We start from the raw sequence: 9,316 nt of genomic DNA on the forward strand, positions 1-9,316 counted from the left end.
ATACTAAGTTCAGACCCTTTTAAGTTATTCTGCCATCAACAGTAATTTTTAAAAACCCCTCTCTCAAGATTAAAACATAACCTCCTGTTTTCAAACTGCTCTCATTTTTGCTGTCACAAGTGACAATGCAATGTGGCTTAGCACTGCCTTAGTTAGGTCACTATTGCTGTGATGAAACTCAGTTAGGTCACTATTGCTGTGATGAAACACCATGACAAAAATCGGCTTGGGGAGGCAAGGGTTTATTTGGCTTGCACATCCTGAACCACAGTCCATGGAGGGAAGACAATTTAGGAACTCAAATGGGTAAGGAACCTGGAGGCAGGAGCTGATGAAGAAGCTGTGGAGGGCGCTACTTCCTGGCTTGCTCCTACGGCTTGTTCAGCCTGCTGTCTTATAGAACCCAGGACTTTGGGGACATTTCCTTAGTAATTGCCATGAGAGGCCCTAGCCCATTGCTGCACCCTCTCCTCTCAGACGATTCTAGTTTGTATCGAGCCGACATAAAAACTAGCCAGGACAGTCATTACACTCATTTTTAATAGCATCAGTTTCACCACTAATTAATTTATCCAAAAAGTTTTTGCTGTGTACCAGGTGCCATCCAGCTGCTGACTAGCACTTCTGGGCTCACGCTGATGGGCACGGCACCTAGTAATAGAACAGCCAAGCGCATTCATGTGGAGGACGTGCTCTCTGTGATCAGATCTTCCTGTCTGTCTGACATCCTCACCAGACAAGCTCTCCTACGGAACAAGCACTTGTATTTTATACCCTTTTGCATGAGCCTAGAATAGCGCCTACCAAATATTTGTTGCTGCTAAACATTTATTTGCTGATAAATGAGTGGATGGATTCTGTGATCTGATAAAGCAATTGAGTGTTTGAAAATATATACAAGTATAAACTAAACTTCACACAGTTTGGCTTCCTCTGTAGCCCTCTCGGTACTTAAAGTATCTGAGAACGGACCATGAGTGTGCCGACAGCCCTGGAGAAACTGGCATTTGATGCTTACAGGCCGCTTTCTCTCAGGCTCTAGCCAGCTGGCTTCTGCAGAGCATTTTCTCTTGAGCCACAAGCCCTCGTTTATACTGAAAGCAAGAGCTATCTCCTAAAGTCAACCTACATGAGACAAATATGTTCTTTTGACTTAATGATATAACATTTTATCAGCACATAAAAAATGAAATATGTGTTCATTTGCTGCTTGAGGCGCTCTTCTGACTGTGAGGAGGAACTATGTCAGCTGCTAACTGGGGATCCTTTTTCTGACACTATTTCCCAAGAGGATTGCATATATAAACCTGCTCTACTAGAACAAGACCACTGACAGCAAAATGGCGTGCTGGTCTCTAAAGAGACCATAATAATGTGCGCCAAGGGAGAGGCCCACAGTCTGACAGAGGGTTTTTCCCCCAGTGTAAACCATAAAACCTATTTCAGTAACCAGAATAGAGCAGTTTAAAGTGCATCCCTAGTTAATTACATTCAAAGAGTAATAATAAAATCATCTATTAAATTTTAGAACTTCCTCTTTAAAATATTAAATATTTGGTAACCACAATGCAGTTAAATTTCTCTCAGAACAATGCTTTTCTTACTCAGGCTGACTTATAAAAACACTCATGGAATTCTTTCAGTGTGTGAGGAAGCATGTTTGTCTTGTGAAGAAATATTTAAATAAACAGTTTCTGCCAGATGTCTGAGGCCTGTTAAATAGCCAAAAGAGCAGTAGCCACATTTTTGTGATAAGAATATACAACTGAGCCACAAATACTCTATAGTAATTGACAGTGTACGATAAAATCCATGAAAAACTCAAGCCAAATGTTTGCTGAGCCTAGGCCCTGTATTTGGAGCCTTTACTGTGCCTGGCGTACCCTCTGGCCTTTACAGTTCTGCGGTTGATAATGTCAGTCCACACCAATGGCGAGCACACACCGCTCACTGACACACGCTCCTCTTGGGCAGACGGAAGAGCTGCTTCCACAGAGACATCCAGGAAACACCGATGGGGCTCTGGGCATGTGGCTTACTCAGGCAGAACTCTGCTGCCTTCAATAATTTTCCTTTCGGGGGAAGGATTAATCTGCCTGTGGAGGAGAATTCAGAATGTTATCTTTTAAGGCTGAAGACAGTGACTGCCATTTATCTGCCCTGGTGCGATCCATCTCACCTCGTTCTCAGTTGAAGATTCAACGTTCTGTGTCCACAAGTAAAATGGAGCAAGAGCTCGTTCCTCATGTGGCATGGACGTCCCGCCTGCAGGCGCCTCTGGGACCCCAGAATGGAACGGAGAACATGATATTGTCTTTGAAGGTAAACGTTCAACTCTGTGGACACTTCTCTGGGTAGATTAAGGAAACGGTAGTAGCTATAAACTCATTAAAAAAAAAAAAAAATAGAGCTGATAACAGCCTGAACTTACACCAGAAGGATGTTCATGTGAAAACATCTTCAGCAAATAGAAGCGAAGCCTGCCAGAAGATGTCATGGTATATTTCACTGGCACTGGGCAAGGTTCCAGTGATCCACCAAGGCCAGGTGCAAATAAATATCAGAGCATTTTCCTGAGAAAAACAGGGGAGGGGCCGGTGTGAGTGTGGGGGCCCCTGCACCTTCCTCCCGGACACTGAGACTAGGACGAGGGCATTTCCAAGGACATAGAGTGAAATCAAGTGTCCCTTTCCTAGTTCCCTGTGGGGCCACATGATGACCATAATTACGCCTTACTTTACCAAGACAGTAACTGAGGTGATACTCTACCCAGGACAGTTTGTGGGGAAAGAGAGGAGGGGGATTTTCCTGGAGCAGCCTTAGACCAAATCCTCACTTAAACATGAAGAGCACACCAGATGGCCGGTGTGGGGCGCGCTGAAGAAAGAGGTGTAGAAAGGAAACTCTGCTTTCTGTGCGTACTGTCATCTAGGTGTGCCCATAAATGAATGCTCTTCATATTTGCCAGGTCCTCTAATAAGGATAAATCCAGAATACTCAGGGGAGGCGCGCACCTTGACTCAGCTCATGGAAACATCACCCAGACTTCCCTGGAGTAGAGATGTTACTAGGGTAGGATGCAACGGAGCAGTGTTACAGGAAGAAACAGGTTGGGCAAGGTACAGATGCAAACATCTCAAGTGTGGCACAGCTGGAGTAGGCTGGCCACGGCTGGGGCATGTCTGGGGAGGCTTTGTGAGAGTGCTGAAGTTAAATCACAGCAGGCCTGGGTGTTCTAGGCTAAGTCGTTTGCACTTGATCCTGTCAGAAAGAAGGGCTTTAGCTAGGTTAGACAGAGCCTTGGCTAGCTCATTAGGATGCTGGGCTCAGGATGAACGGGCCTACAGGCGGCCAGAGCTGGGGACATAGTGAGTTGGGAGCTCATCATTCAGTCAGCCCGTTCTGTTTTGAACACTAGTGAACAGGGTGCGCTGAGAACTGCGCCGAGGCAATTTCTGGGTGATTACGGTGGCGAGGATTAAAGTGAAGAAGACGTAAGAAAACCCACAGAACCTCGCCCGCCTAAGCAGTTGAATATGCAAGCATGCTCGTTACAATATTTGAACCCAGAGGCACGTTCCTACCCATCTGTTTTCATTCTTGTGTAACAAAACTTGCTCATAAGGGAGCTGATTGACTCTGTTACTAGGTTCCTGTCCCAGGAGCCTTGAGTCTCTACTGTAGACCCTCAGGACTGTGAGCATGAGCGCCCACCACCTGAGAAGCTTTCTGCTGCCCCTCACTGGATTCAAGACACAGGAGGGACTGCTGTGACTTCTCTGTCCTCACTCCCTTTCAGGTCCCACTAGATAAAACACACCCGAACTTGCTTCAGGCACCAATATCCTTCTTTCAGCCCTGGCACCAACGAGCCCCTTGAGGTCAGCCCGGGTGTTCCCGTCTGCCTTTGCCCCGTCTCCAGAGTGCTGCTCTGACCCAGCTTCCTCGATGCTTCTTCACCCCAGTCCTGCTGCTGCTGCTGCTGCTGCTGCTCTCTTGAGGGCCATTAGCTCCCCACTGCCGGGTTCCATCACCAACCCAGGGTTCTGACCAGGTGAAAACATCGTCCCTTTTCTGTCTCATCCCTTAATGGGTCTGTCCATTTTGTGACAAAATGGGCAAAGCTATGGTCCTGCCCATGTCTAGTCTACTGGGTTACTGTGAATGGCCTTCAGTGACTGGGAATGGCCCTGAAACCACCAGCGGCCCTCCCCCAGCTTACTCCTGGAAGGAGCTGGCTAAGTCCTCTCCGGCTGTATTCCCACTCTGTGTTCCTGCTCCCTTTGCACATCCTCATCCTGGCCCACACCTCAGCTGCTCTCCACAAACGGTCCTCAGCCCCGGCCTAGCTTTTCTCTACAAGTCCTGACTCCAGCGTGATCTGTTACCCAAAAGACTGGACTCTTGAGCCCCCTTTCCTGTTTCTCACGGTTCAGAGGCCTTCTCTGTTTTCCTATTTCTCCTGAAGACACCATCCTTCTCCTGCTTGTGTGTCTACAATGCTGGCAGCCATCTGGGTTTCCACAGATATTAAACCAGGAAATTGTCTGCTCTATCAGTTACCTACTGTCCTTTTCCAAAGGACCTTGAAACTTGTGGTTTAATTGAATAGCTATTTCGTTCAGTCCTGTTCATCCTATACGTCATCCCTTGAAGGTCTCAGATGCTATAGCAAATTCTCATTAAGCTCATCTTTTCTCCAAATGTGTAGGCTTAGCCCAGGATTTAACGCAGCCCAAGTCAGGCCCAGAGGTGGTTCCATAGTCAGCTGCTGGCAATCCAGGTGCTCTGCTCTTAGGGTTGACAGACCATTGATTGGGGAAGGAAGACAACAAGCTAAATAACAGAATCCCCATGGCTGGCCTGGGCTCATTCAACACCCTGTCCAAGGTTTCAAGAGCAAATGAGTAAAGCCCAGGTACCAAAGGATTTATTTTGTTCAAGTCTTTGCCCAAAATATCTTTGCTTCTGTCTTATCGATTAAACTGGCTCCTCCGGCCAAGTTCAGCTTTGGGGTGGGGAAGCCACTGCATGGTATGGGTCTAACGCAAAGAAGGAAAGAAAGAGTGGGCACGTTGTCAGTGACTGCGATTAGCCAACCTGGCTGGGTGCGTAATCCACATGATTTTCAATTTGTCGGTACGGATGCTCCATGGAAAACCTGCGCTGGCCATTTGCTTAGAGACTCCACTCAAGTCTCTGTGTCAGTCAATGACCCAGGAGAGCTGAGGGCTAGCAGATGTGTGGTCTAAGTCCTGGGCTCAGCAGGCAGGGACTGGTTCTCTATCCGTCAATGGGGCAAAGAAAACCCTTCCTTGGCCTTCTTGTTCTAAGCAGCTTCCAGGAGATTGGCTGGGAAAGACTGACAGTCATTTCCTGCCATTCCTTCATAGCAGGTTACAAACGTTTAATGCTACACAAGCCAGACAGAAAGCCTTGGAGACACAGAGCCGGTCTCTCACGAAGACAGGTTTTGTCTCCAAATACAAAGACTCAGCCCAGGGCTCATTCCACTGTAAAGCCAGCAAGGGGCACTGAGGTACTACAAAGTCCTACAGACTTGGCTTTTCAGGGACTGATCTGTGCCTCACACTGTTACACGCATTATTTGGTGTGTCTCCTCTGTCACTGTGGAGTCGACGGGAAACAAGATAGAGGCAGTGCCGGAAAAAGACCTAATGTCTATTTCAGATGAGGGTACATTTTAGAATGTATTTCGGAGCAAATCTGCACAGTCCTGGTGTACCAATGGCAACTTGCCAAGAAGAATAGTTATTTCCGTGTAGAAGACCAAAGCAGAAGGTTGGTGAGGTGGTGCAGTGAGGGAGGCACTTGCCAACAAGCTTGATGACCCGGGTTCAATTCCTGGGACCTACATTCTGCAATAGAAAATTTGAGACTTTTTTTTTTCTGATTATTTAGGAGTAGATACTTTTTTTTTTTTTTTGAGACAGGGTTTCTCTGTGAAGCCCTGGACATCCTGGACTCACTTTGTAGACCAGGCGGTCCTGAATTCAGAGATGCAACTACCTCTGCCTCCCTAAGTGTTAGGATTACAGGCATGCACCACTGCACCTAGCTAAGGAGTAAATTCTTGATCTTCCATTAAATGTCTTTGAATGCAGTACAGAGATTACTGTGAAACTGAGAGGAATGAGACATTTTTGATCATTCTGTAGTCCATCTGATGTGACACTAAGTCACTGTTCAACACCAGACCAGTAACAGACAAACTCTAGTGCCCTCCTCAGCATACACAGACTACCCTCCTCTTGAGGTCACTACCCCGTAAATCAGGGTTTTTTCCGCTCATCATTAATGTTTTTCCTGTGCATGAGTGCTGTCCTCCTGTACACCTGCAGCTCAGAAGAGGGCATCACATCCCTTACAGATGGTTGGGAGCCACCATGTGGCTGCTGGGAATTGAACTCAGGACCTGTAGAAGAGCAGCCAGTGTAACCACTGAGCACCTGCACGGGGCCCTAATTTCCATTCTGATCAAGGGAAATGGAAGGTTAAGCAACTTCCCAAGCTGCCCTCTCAGTAAGAGACAAAATTTGAACCATGTCTCCTACTTCAAAGCCTCTTTTTTTTTTTTTTTTCCAGTAGAAGAATATTTAGTACAACAAAGGGAAAACAGGTTTATCCTCTTTAAAGAATCCGAATCAGGGGATCAAAATGTTACATGTTTGTTCTATTGAGAGGATCAGAATTTGAGTCTGTGTGCGTGGCGGGGGGCAGGGGGAGCACCTTTGATCCCAGCTTGGGAGGCAGAGGCAGGCTGTGCTGGCTCTGCTGGGTTCACGACAGCCTGGTCCGCAGAGGGAGCGTCAGGACAGACAGGGTCACACAGTTGGAAAAAAATCTGAGTTTGAAACTCTGTCTCAAAAAACTAAAAAGTAAACCAGAATTTTGGGGTACAGGCTGATGAGTCTTGACATTTCCTTAATGTAACAAGTTAAGTCTTATTTAAAGACTAGAAAAACTAGCAGTTTCCTTCTATTGGTGGGCTAGACAGATAATAAAAATGATAGCAAAGGTTATTAAAATTTATGTGGAGACTAGCACAGATTGGAAGAACTACAAAGTGAATTCTTTAAGCACAAGAGAACAGTGGTTTTTTTTTTTTTTTTAAGCACAATATGAAAGAAAACTCCTTTACTCTCAGGTGCCTAAATATGCCATCAAAAGACTGCCTGATTCTCAAAGGCCAGGTTTTTTTCTGATTCCTCTAGAACTTACTCTTTCTGTGGAATATCAAAGCCAGCGGGATAGTGGGTGCCCCAAAATGTCTTAATTCAGAGAATTAGTGTTAACTGAGCCTGATTAGCTCCATTTATCTCTAATTAATTACCTTTATCTAATTAGACACTGTGTTTCCAGTAGACTCTGAGTCAAGTGGACTAGATTATTAGTATCGTCATTGCGCCTCTACAAAATCCAGAAATTAATGGAACGTGCAAAAGAGTCTGCGGTTCTAATTGCACAGGTGTTGCCTTATGGCAGAGCTTCATCATCTGATTACACCGGGGGTTATTAGTGACTTTTATAGAGAGGATGAGCCTATGAGATGTACCTTAGCAACAGCTCATTAGTTTAGGGTTGTTACTGTATTATTTATTACATTCCACCTTCCCCATTATCTAGATTGATTCATGGACCTATATATTTTTCCTCTCCTCTGTGCAAAAAAATAAATAAATAAAATAAAACAAAATAAACCATCATTACGAAGAGTCCAGATGCAATGTTGAAAAATGCAGAACTGCATTTGTTCCTGGGCTACAGTTCTTTAAGACAAAAATCTCTAAACTTACATGTGATCAGAATCAAGTTCATGGCTGCTTTCTATGGAACAGAAACCAATTTAAAATTATTAAGTAATATGGAAGAACCTTTCCAAAAAGGATTGATAAGACACAATCTCTATATGTGTGCGTCACAATATTTATAAACATCCATCTGTTCCACATTTTTGTTTCTTATGAATATATTTGATGACAGATGGGAAAAGCTAACAAATTGTATAATCTGGTTTAGCTGAGAAAAAGCAAGATTTCAGTGCCTGTTTATAAACAGGGAAAGTGGGTTTGCATGGCAAAGTTGGGTACACAGAAACGACTTCCACATCTCGGCTTTCAGATCTGAGTGTTTTCCTCATAACTCTTGGAAGAAACACTGTTTTTCACCATCACGGGGTAATTAAGCAGCCAGAAGCAAATCCCGCCACTATCCCATCCCAACATACAAACATGTTTTTTGACGACACAGTAATTCCTTTAAATAATTTGTCAGCATAAGTATGTCAGATGACGTTTTAAAATCACTTCTCTTCCGGTTGCCCAGCCCCCCAAAAAATCCTCTACGGCTTTGAGCCATATCCTGCCTGCCATTCACGTATTGCTGAATGTAAACCAGTGAGATGATAAGGGGTAAGTGTTATGCGGAGCATGACAGCTAATTTGAGTAGTAATAATGAATATTTAATGATCCTCCTTTCAAGCATGAACATAAAACTTTTCATGTGTGCCTTACTTAAATTATAACCATTAATCTAAAAATTATTGTTGTGACTGAAATAATAGGCAAGAATTATAGATTATAGCCAAGTCCGAATACTGCATAAACATCCTATACAAATGCAGATATCCACACATAGACGGTTACAGCCTTCTGTTCTCATTAGTCCAAGTCCTCTCTCTGAAAAGTATGAAGTTTTGTGATTAGTAGATACTCAAATCTGGATACAAAAGGGTGTCAAGAAATAACTATAATTGCCAATGCCATCTCTATTCCTTCGTATGTTTTGTTTAGACATTCATACTGTCTAAATAAAGATAACACATAGATAAAAATACGGCTCTTAGAAAGCATTTTTAGGATATTCTACCTAAATCAGAGAAAGGGCAAACTAAATTTATGAGGAAGGTAGAAATCTTAAACCTTCAATTTCTTTAAGACTATGTGTGGGCAGCTCTGTCCAGGATGACTCTGTAGAAGCCACAGCATGGCTTTGGGGAGCAGAGAGCCTGCCAAATGCATGAAGCTCTTAAAAATGGGCTTTGGGCATTGACGGACGTTTTAAATTACGCGTCTACGTCACATTGTTCCTGGCATCTCCATATGATTTGAGTAATTTCATCCGCCTGAAACATTGCGGAGAAACACATCCATCTCCCTCGATGGCTGGAGCTGCTTCCATTGTTACCGGGAAGTGAAAACCAGTGCCGCTGCGGTTGCAAACATGCGAGTCTACAGTGAACCCTCGTGCGTTATTAACGTTTTGTAAAGCGTGCTTATAAAATCCAAGGGGGAA

At 44.4% G+C, this 9,316-nt stretch overlaps 1 long non-coding RNA gene across 1 annotated transcript; it reads right to left on the minus strand.

The window, feature by feature from the left end:
* Positions 1-226: 226 nt before the first annotated feature.
* On the minus strand, positions 227-2,568 carry LOC129680136 (uncharacterized). The gene is made up of 3 exons (XR_008720640.1): positions 2,432-2,568; positions 2,180-2,277; positions 227-2,096 (listed from the first exon to the last, which is right to left on the minus strand). It is a non-coding gene; the product is annotated as an uncharacterized LOC129680136 (long non-coding RNA).
* Between the last annotated feature and the right edge of the window lie 6,748 nt (positions 2,569-9,316).

Source organism: Psammomys obesus, unplaced genomic scaffold (assembly GCF_907164565.1).
Source record: "Psammomys obesus unplaced genomic scaffold, mPsaObe1.curated_primary_1811, whole genome shotgun sequence".
Taxonomy (NCBI): Eukaryota; Metazoa; Chordata; class Mammalia; order Rodentia; family Muridae; genus Psammomys; species Psammomys obesus.